The sequence below is a fragment of the Salmo salar genome, unplaced genomic scaffold (genome assembly GCF_905237065.1).
Source record: "Salmo salar unplaced genomic scaffold, Ssal_v3.1, whole genome shotgun sequence".
NCBI classification, from domain to species: Eukaryota; Metazoa; Chordata; class Actinopteri; order Salmoniformes; family Salmonidae; genus Salmo; species Salmo salar.
In genome coordinates this window covers 1-8,385 of record NW_025549282.1, presented here as the reverse complement: position 1 = coordinate 8,385, position 8,385 = coordinate 1, and the positions used below count along the sequence as shown (strand labels likewise).

General features: G+C 50.0%; 4 non-coding genes and 3 pseudogenes across 4 annotated transcripts; all 7 read left to right on the top strand.

Moving 5' to 3' along the window:
• The first annotated feature begins 639 nt into the window (after positions 1-639).
• LOC123736119 (uncharacterized) lies at positions 640-811 on the top strand (annotated as a pseudogene).
• Positions 812-1,511: 700 nt separating this feature from the next.
• Positions 1,512-1,627, top strand: LOC123736121 (U5 spliceosomal RNA). The gene has a single exon (XR_006765945.1). It is a non-coding gene; the product is annotated as a U5 spliceosomal RNA (small nuclear RNA).
• Positions 1,628-3,521: 1,894 nt separating this feature from the next.
• Positions 3,522-3,689, top strand: LOC123736118 (uncharacterized; annotated as a pseudogene).
• Positions 3,690-4,374: 685 nt separating this feature from the next.
• LOC123736116 (U5 spliceosomal RNA) lies at positions 4,375-4,491 on the top strand. Its single transcript, XR_006765943.1, has one exon. It is a non-coding gene; the product is annotated as a U5 spliceosomal RNA (small nuclear RNA).
• Positions 4,492-4,837: 346 nt separating this feature from the next.
• On the top strand, positions 4,838-5,027 carry LOC123736115 (U2 spliceosomal RNA). The gene has a single exon (XR_006765942.1). It is a non-coding gene; the product is annotated as a U2 spliceosomal RNA (small nuclear RNA).
• A 704-nt stretch (positions 5,028-5,731) lies between these two features.
• Positions 5,732-5,850, top strand: LOC123736117 (U5 spliceosomal RNA). Its single transcript, XR_006765944.1, has one exon. It is a non-coding gene; the product is annotated as a U5 spliceosomal RNA (small nuclear RNA).
• Positions 5,851-7,726: 1,876 nt separating this feature from the next.
• Positions 7,727-7,896, top strand: LOC123736120 (uncharacterized; annotated as a pseudogene).
• Positions 7,897-8,385: the final 489 nt, after the last annotated feature.

Here is an 8,385-nt window from a genome sequence, read left to right as displayed (position 1 = left end):
GCGAGAGCCGGGGATGGGGGAAGAGGAGAGCCAGAACCGAGAACAGGCACGGAGGGAGCGGACACACAGCGAGGAGAGGAGGAAAAACAGAAGCAGGAGAAGGAAAAGACAAAGAAGAAATGGGCATAGTGGTACCAGAAGAGAAGGGCCAAAGGAGAGGAGGAGAAAGGAGTCAGTAGTGTGGAGGGACAAGAGAAGGACAGTGGTGGAAGGAAGGAGACAGAGAAGGCATCGGAGGGGAAGGAGACAGAAGAAGACATCGAAGAGGAGGAGACAGAGAAGGCATCAGAGAGGAAGATGGAGAAGGCATCAGAGAAGAAGACAGAGAAGACATTGGAGAAGATGGAGACTGAGAAGGCATCGGAGAGGGAGGAGACAGAGAAGGCATCGGAGGGAAAGGAGACAAAGAAGAGCATCGAAGAGGAGAGAGACAGAGAAGGCATCAGAGAGGAAGATGGAGAAGGCATCAGAGAAGAAGACAGAGAAGACATTGGAGAAGATGGAGACTGAGAAGGCATCGGAGAGGAAGGAGACAGAGAAGGCATCGGAGGCGGGACCAGAAGGAGAGGGGGTGAAGGAGTGGGGGGACTGTGAAGGGTGGAAACACAGGTGGAGGTGGAGAAAGAGGCGACTTATGAAAACGTTTTGCCTTTTACTCCATCTGTTCTTATCAGTTTAATATCTGATACGTCCCCATCGGGGACTACATATTAAATGGATTTTTCGAACAGGGAGTCGGAAATGGGGCTTGCTCCGTCCGCCTCCACGATCGACCCGGTATTGCAGTACCTCCGGGAACGGTGCAACACTTTTCTCCCATTGTCAAGGAAAAGAAATACACCAAGCTATGTAAAACAGCTAGCAGAAGAAGAGAAGGAATGGAAAAAGAAGAATCATCCAAACTGAAACAAGTGCGAAGCCCCTTCATGGGGGTCCCCGTTTTCCCACCATTTTACTTAAAAAAAAATAAAAAAAAAAAACATTGGCCAGGAGAGTGTGTGTGTGTGTGTGTGTGTGTGTGTGTGTGTGTGTGTGTGTGTGTGTGTGTGTTTTTTGAGCCCCCAAAAAATACAATCACTTCACCAGGATTGTGTGTGTGTGTGTGTGTGTGTGTGTGTGTGTGTGTGTGTGTGTGTGTGTGTGTGTGGTTTTGAGCCCCCCCAAAAAATACAATCACTTCACCAGGATTGTGTGTGTGTGTGTGTGTGTGTGTGTGTGTGTGTTTTGAGCCCCCCCAAAAAATACAATCACTTCACCAGGATTGTGTGTGTGTGTGTGTTTTTGAGCCCCCCAAAAATACAATCACTTCACCAGGATTGTCTATCTGTCTATCTGTCTATCTGTCCTATCTGTCTGTCTGTCTGTCTGTCTGTCTGTCTGTCTGTCTGTCTGTGACTTTTTACCCACAGCCCTCGAAAACTTGGAAGAGTGGGTTCGGGGGGACCACCATGCGGGACCCGGCCTAGAGTGCACTCGTGTGTGTCTCGGGCCCCGACCTCTGACTTCCACTACGACTCTGGTTTCTCTTCATTACGCACAAGCCTTTCGCCTTTTACTAAAGACTTCCGTGGAGAGGAACACTTACGAGTTCAACGTATTTTTGGAAGGGCTTTGCTTCGCAGAGCCCGGTATCTTGTTTCAAGAGAAATTGACAGAGATGACGCCTCGAGACTTTTTGCTCAGGCGTTTGACTTGAAGCCGGCTGACCGACCGGCGTATTTTTTCCACTCAAAGTAGTCGCTCGGGCAATTGAGTTCAAGCCCGACGATGACTGGTGTATTTGCCGGGCATTGAACAAATAGTCGCACTAGGATTAAAGAGCTAGTGACCTAACGACGCATTAGCGACTTTTAAAAAAAACACACCCGCCTGTCACCAGGGAAGCGTTGGGTGAGGAGGAGCCAACTTTTGCCAAACCGATGAGGTCTGCCGAGGCCCCGGGACACCGGCGGGTGCAGGGGTCAATTTGTGGGTTATCGCTTCTCGGCCTTTTGGCTCAGATCAAGCTTGGTACCGAGGTGCCCCAAAGCCCGCTGAGCCAAAAGGTCGAGGAAGCCCGGAGGGAGGAAAGTTTTTTGTTTTTGAGTCACTTTTTGAAGAGAGCCTTATTTTCTGTAAGGAATGGAGGGAAATGAGCGGAGCAGGTCGGTTCCGGGGATCGGATTGGCCAACACGTTGAGATTCGTGTGGAAGGACAAAGCGGTGGAGCAATTTGGGAGGGAGACATTCGGGAGAACTATCTTGATGGGTGCGCTCAAGATTGGAGTAGAGGATGTCTTCTGCCTCCAGGGGAATCCAATAGAGGGAGGTTTTGATGTGACATTGTACACAGAAAAACAACATGAGGACACGATGCAGAAGGCAAGGGAATTGGAGGAAGTGAAGCCTATGTGCTTCTATGCAGTGACGAACCTGGCGAAGACAAATTTTAGAGTGGTGACGGTTCTGTATAACCCATACGTGAAAGAAGAAGAGGTGAGGACCTTCCTGGGAGGTATATGGATAACATCTCCTCAGGAAGGCTCCTCAAGGATTCACTCGGGTTTTGGACTGGGAGGAGAGCATATCAAGCTCTTCTCAGGGAAGACCCAAAGGGCCTGGGAGGCTACCTCCATCCTCCGGCTATGTTCTCCTGGGGCTGACCGGGGACATTGTATTATGCCCGTCAGCCTCCCGTTTTGCAGGCGCTTGTATGGCCTATGGTCATATCCTCGCCTCGTGCAGTACAAAGAAGCTGTAGGTACTGTGGATCTGCGGAGCACGAGGCGAGGGACTGTGACGCGCCGAAGGCATGTCACGGGTGTGGCATGCTAACGCACCTGTGGCGTGAATGCCCGGCGCGCAGAGGTCATCGCGCCTGCAGCTGGGGGGAGCGAGAGCCGGGATGGGGGAAGAAGAGGAGACCCAGAACCGAGAACAGGCACGGAGGGAGCGGACACACAGCGAGGAGAGGAGGAAAAACAGAAGCAGGAGAAGGAAAAGACAAAGAAGAAATGGGCATAGTGGTACCAGAAGAGAAGGAGGCCAAAGGAGAGGAGGAGAAAGGAGTCAGTAGTGTGGAGGGACAAGAGAGGACAGTGGTGGAGAGGAAGGAGACAGAGAAGGCATCGGAGGGGAAGGAGACAAAGAAGACATCGAAGAGGAGAGAGACAGAGAAGGCATCAGAGAGGAAGATGGAGAAGGCATCAGAGAAGAAGACAGAGAAGACATTGGAGAAGATGGAGACTGAGAAGGCATCGGAGAGGGAGGAGACAGAGAAGGCATCGGAGGGAAAGGAGACAAAGAAGACATCGAAGAGGAGAGAGACAGAGAAGGCATCAGAGAGGAAGATGGAGAAGGCATCAGAGAAGAAGACAGAGAAGACATTGGAGAAGATGGAGACTGAGAAGGCATCGGAGAGGAAGGAGACAGAGAAGGCATCGGAGGCGGGACCAGAAGGAGAGGGGGTGAAGGAGTGGGGGACTGTGAAGGGGTGGAAACACAGGTGGAGGTGGAGAAAGAGGCGACTTATGAAAACGTTTTTGCCTTTTACTCCATCTGTTCTTATCAGTTTAATATCTGATATCGTCCCCATCGGGGGACTACATATTAAATGGATTTTTCGAACAGGGAGTCGGAAATGGGGCTTGCTCCGTCCGCTCCACGCATCGACCCGGTATTGCAGTACCTCCGGGAACGGTGCAACACTTTTCTCCCATTGTCAAGGAAAAAGAAATACACCAAGCTATGTAAAACAGCTAGCAGAAGAAGAGAAGGAATGGAAAAGAAGAATCATCCAAACTGAAACAAGTGCGAAGCCCCTTCATGGGGGTCCCCGTTTCCCGCCATTTTACTTAAAAAAAAAAAAAAAAAAAAACATTGGCCAGGAGAGTGTGTGTGTGTGTGTGTGTGTGTGTGTGTGTGTGTGTGTGTGTGTGTGTGTGTTTTGAGCCCCCCAAAAAAATACAATCACTACACCAGGATTGTGTGTGTGTGTGTGTGTGTGTGTGTGTGTGTGTGTGTGTGTGTGTGTGTGTGTGTTTTTGAGCCCCCCAAAAAATACAATCACTTCACCAGGATTGTGTGTGTGTGTGTGTGTGTGTGTGTGTGTGTTTTGAGCCCCCCCAAAAAATACAATCACTTCACCAGGATTGTGTGTGTGTGTGTGTTTTTGAGCCCCCCAAAAATACAATCACTTCACCAGGATTGTCTATCTGTCTATCTGTCTATCTGTCTATCTGTCTGTCTGTCTGTCTGTCTGTCTGTCTGTCTGTCTGTCTGTGACTTTTTACCCACAGCCCTCGAAAACTTGGAAGAGTGGGTTCGGGGACCACCCGCGGGACCCGGCCTAGAGTGCACCGTGTGTGTCTCGGGCCCCGACCTCTGACTTCCATACGACTCTGGTTTCTCTTCATTACGCACAAGCCTTTCGCCTTTTACTAAAGACTTCCGTGGAGAGGAACACTTACGAGTTCAACGTATTTTTGGAAGGGCTTTGCTTCTGGCAGAGCCCGGTATCTTGTTTCAAGAGAAATTGACAGAGATGACGCCGAGACTTTTTGCTCAGGCGTTTGACTTGAAGCCGGCTGACCGACCGGCGTATTTTTCCACTCAAAGTAGTCGCTCGGGCAATTGAGTTCAAGCCCGACGATGACTGGTGTATTTGCCGGGCATTGAACAAATAGTCGCACTAGGATTAAAGAGCTAGTGACCTAACGACGCATTAGCGACTTTTAAAAAAAACACACCCGCCTGTCACCAGGGAAGCGTTGGGTGAGGAGGAGCCAACTTTTGCCAAACCGATGAGGTCTGCCGAGGCCCCCCCGGGCACCGGCGGGTGCAGGGGTCAATTTGTGGGTTATCGCTCTCGGCCTTTTGGCTCAGATCAAGTGTAGTATCTGTTCTTATCAGTTTAATATCTGATACGTCCCCATCGGGGACTACATATTAAATGGATTTTTTCGAACAGGGAGTCGGAAATGGGGCTTGCTCCGTCCGCTCCACGCATCGACCGGTATTGCAGTACCTCCGGGAACGGTGCAACACTTTTCTCCCATTGTCAAGGAAAAAGAAATACACCAAGCTATGTAAAACAGCTAGCAGAAGAAGAGAAGGAATGGAAAAAGAAGAATCATCCAAACTGAAACAAGTGCGAAGCCCCCTTCATGGGGGTCCCCCGTTTTCCCGCCATTTTACTTAAAAAAAAATAAAAAAAAAAAACATTGGCCAGGAGAGTGTGTGTGTGTGTGTGTGTGTGTGTGTGTGTGTGTGTGTGTGTGTGTGTGTGTGTGTGTGTTTTTGAGCCCCCAAAAATACAATCACTTCACCAGGATTGTGTGTGTGTGTGTGTGTGTGTGTGTGTGTGTGTGTGTGTGTGTGTGTGTGTGTGTGTGTTTTTGAGCCCCCCCCAAAAAATACAATCACTTCACCAGGATTGTGTGTGTGTGTGTGTGTGTGTGTGTGTGTGTGTTTTTGAGCCCCCCAAAAAATACAATCACTTCACCAGGATTGTGTGTGTGTGTGTGTTTTTGAGCCCCCCAAAAATACAATCACTTCACCAGGATTGTCTATCTGTCTATCTGTCTATCTGTCTATCTGTCTGTCTGTCTGTCTGTCTGTCTGTCTGTCTGTCTGTCTGTGACTTTTTACCCACAGCCCTCGAAAACTTGGAAGAGTGGGTTCGGGGACCACCCGCGGGACCCGGCCTAGAGTGCACCGTGTGTGTCTCGGGCCCCGACCTCTGACTTCCATACGACTCTGGTTTCTCTTCATTACGCACAAGCCTTTTCGCCTTTTACTAAAGACTTCCGTGGAGAGGAACACTTACGAGTTCAACGTATTTTTTGGAAGGGCTTTGCTTCTGGCAGAGCCCGGTATCTTGTTTCAAGAGAAATTGACAGAGATGACGCCGAGACTTTTGCTCAGGTGTTTGACTTGAAGCCGGCTGACCGACCGGCGTATTTTTTCCACTCAAAGTAGTCGCTCGGCAATTGAGTTCAAGCCCGACGATGACTGGTGTATTTGCCGGGCATTGAACAAATAGTCGCACTAGGATTAAAGAGCTAGTGACCTAACGACGCATTAGCGACTTTTAAAAAAAACACACCCGCCTGTCACCAGGGAAGCGTTGGGTGAGGAGGAGCCAACTTTTGCCAAACCGATGAGGTCTGCCGAGGCCCCGGGAGGCGGGTGCAGGGGTCAATTTGTGGGTTATCGCTTCGGCCTTTGGCTCAGATCAAGCTTGGTACCGAGGTGCCCCAAAGCCCGCTGAGCCAAAAGGTCGAAGGAAGCCCGGAGGAGGAAAGTTTTTTGTTTTTGAGTCACTTTTTGAAGAGAGCCTTATTTTCTGTAAGGAATGGAGGGAAATGAGCGGAGCAGGTCGGTTCCGGGGATCGGATTGGCCAACACGTTGAGATTCGTGTGGAAGGACAAAGCGGTGGAGCAATTTGGGAGGGAGACATTCGGGAGAACTATCTTGATGGGTGCGCTCAAGATTGGAGTAGAGGATGTCTTCTGCCTCCAGGGGAATCCAATAGAGGGAGGTTTTGATGTGACATTGTACACAGAAAAACAACATGAGACACGATGCAGAAGGCAAGGGAATTGGAGGAAGTGAAGCCTATGTGCTTCTATGCAGTGACGAACCTGGCGAAGACAAATTTTAGAGTGGTGACGGTTACGATGTATAACCCATACGTGAAAGAAGAAGAGGTGAGGACCTTCCTGGGGAGGTATATGGATAACATCTCCTCAGGAAGCCCTCAAGGATTCACTCGGGTTTTGGACTGGGAGGAGAGCATATCAAGCTCTTCTCTCAGGAAGACCCAAAGGGCCTGGGGAGGCTACCCCTCCATCCTCCGGCTATGTTCTCCTGGGGCTGACCGGGGACATTGTATTATGCCCGTCAGCCTCCGCTTTGCAGGCGTTGTATGGCCCTATGGTCATATCCTCGCCTCGTGCAGTACAAAGAAGTGTAGGTACTGTGGATCTGCGGAGCACGAGGCGAGGGACTGTGACGCTCCGAAGGCATGTCACGGTGTGGCATGCTAACGCACCTGTGCGTGAATGCCCGGCCGCCAGAGGTCATACGCGTCTGCAGCTGGGGGACGAGAGCCGGGATGGGGAAGAAGAGGAGACCCAGAACCGAGACAGGCACGGAGGGAGCGGACACACAGCGAGGAGAGGAGGAAAAAACAGAAGCAGGAGAAGGAAAAGACAAAGAAGAAATGGGCATAGTGGTACCAGAAGAGAAGGAGGCCAAAGGAGAGGAGGAGAAAGGAGTCAGTAGTGTGGAGGGACAAGAGAGGACAGTGGTGGAGAGGAAGGGAGACAGAGAAGGCATCGGAGGGGAAGGAGACAAAGAAGACATCGAAGAGGAGAGAGACAGAGAAGGCATCAGAGAGGAAGATGGAGAAGGCATCAGAGAAGAAGACAGAGAAGACATTGGAGAAGATGGAGACTGAGAAGGCATCGGAGAGGGAGGAGACAGAGAAGGCATCGGAGGGGAAGGAGACAAAGAAGACATCGAAGAGGAGAGAGACAGAGAAGGCATCAGAGAGGAAGATGGAGAAGGCATCAGAGAAGAAGACAGAGAAGACATTGGAGAAGATGGAGACTGAGAAGGCATCGAGAGGAAGGAGACAGAGAAGGCATCGGAGGCGGGACCAGAAGGAGAGGGGGTGAAGGAGTGGGGGACTGTGAAGGGGTGGAAACACAGGTGGAGGTGGAGAAAGAGGCGACTTATGAAAACGTTTTGCCTTTTACTCCATCTGTTCTTATCAGTTTAATATCTGATACGCCCCCATCGGGGACTACATATTAAATGGATTTTTCGAACAGGAGTCGGAAATGGGGCTTGCTCACGTCCCTTCCACGCATCGACCGGTATTGCAGTACCTCCGGAACGGTGCAACACTTTTTCTCCCATTGTCAAGGAAAAAGAAATACACCAAGCTATGTAAAACAGCTAGCAGAAGAAGAGAAGGAATGGAAAAAGAAGAATCATCCAAACTGAAACAAGTGCGAAGCCCCCTTCATGGGGGTCCCCGTTTCCCGCCATTTTACTTAAAAAAAAAAAAAAAAAAACATTGGAGGAGAGTGTGTGTGTGTGTGTGTGTGTGTGTGTGTGTGTGTGTGTGTGTGTGTGTGTGTGTTTTGAGCCCCCCCAAAAATACAATCACTTCACCAGGATTGTGTGTGTGTGTGTGTGTGTGTGTGTGTGTGTGTGTGTGTGTGTGTGTGTGTGTGTTTGAGCCCCCCAAAAAATACAATCACTTCACCAGGATTGTGTGTGTGTGTGTGTGTGTGTGTGTGTGTGTTTTTTGAGCCCCCCAAAAAATACAATCACTTCACAGGATTGTGTGTGTGTGTGTGTTTTTGAGCCCCCCAAAAATACAATCACTTCAC